At 55.2% G+C, this 585-nt stretch overlaps 1 protein-coding gene and 1 long non-coding RNA gene across 2 annotated transcripts in view; one reads left to right on the forward strand and one right to left on the reverse strand.

Moving 5' to 3' along the window:
• Positions 1–309, reverse strand: part of LOC108804951 — a 25,450-nt gene extending 25,141 nt beyond the window's left edge. Inside the window, exon 1 of the long non-coding RNA XR_001942388.1 lies at positions 243–309. This is a non-coding gene — a long non-coding RNA (uncharacterized LOC108804951). The remainder of the gene's footprint in view (positions 1–242) is intronic.
• The window catches only part of LRRC7 (leucine rich repeat containing 7), a 231,621-nt gene continuing 231,295 nt past the window's right edge, over positions 260–585 (forward strand). The window contains exon 1 of the mRNA XM_018576885.1: positions 260–564. The gene's annotated coding sequence lies outside the window, so the exon portion shown is untranslated. The remainder of the gene's footprint in view (positions 565–585) is intronic.

The following is a 585-nucleotide window of genomic DNA, read 5'->3' on the forward strand; positions in this document are numbered from 1 at the left end:
GATAGAATGGGGAGAGGGGAAAATATATATAGAGAGAGAAATAAAGGGGGAGAGATAGTATATAGAGAGAAGGAGAGAGATACACACACATTGTATAGAGAGAGAGGGAGATGCCAGGGGTTGCCAAGGGTCAGTGCCCTCTGCAGCCTGCTCTGAACCTCCCACATTCAGGCTGACGGCTCTCCTGCACCATCTTCCAGTGTCATGCCAGGCAGCGGAGGTGTAGAGTGCAATGGCAGAACCCTCCACCACCTTCCTCCTCCCATGCTGCAGCGCCGTGCCCAGGCACCTGGATGGAGGTGGCAGAAGATGAACCCCCCACTCTCAGCAGACATGCCCCCCCAGCTCTCCTTATAACTGCTGTCATGTCTCTGCAGCCTGACCCACTGCTCTGCCTTATGGGGGCTAGCCTGAAGGACACCCTGTAGACCCCCCCAGCACCCATCCCTGCTGCCCCTTGGACCTTGTGCTGCTCCCATCTCAGTGCTCCTTCCCTTCCTGCAGACCACTAGGAATAGCAGAACCTGTGCTGGGCACTAATGGGCAATCTATCATCTCTCCAATGTGAGTATGATTGGGCATGAT

This window comes from Nanorana parkeri, unplaced genomic scaffold, assembly GCF_000935625.1.
Source record: "Nanorana parkeri isolate BGI_ZX_2015 unplaced genomic scaffold, ASM93562v1 scaffold79, whole genome shotgun sequence".
Taxonomy (NCBI): Eukaryota; Metazoa; Chordata; class Amphibia; order Anura; family Dicroglossidae; genus Nanorana; species Nanorana parkeri.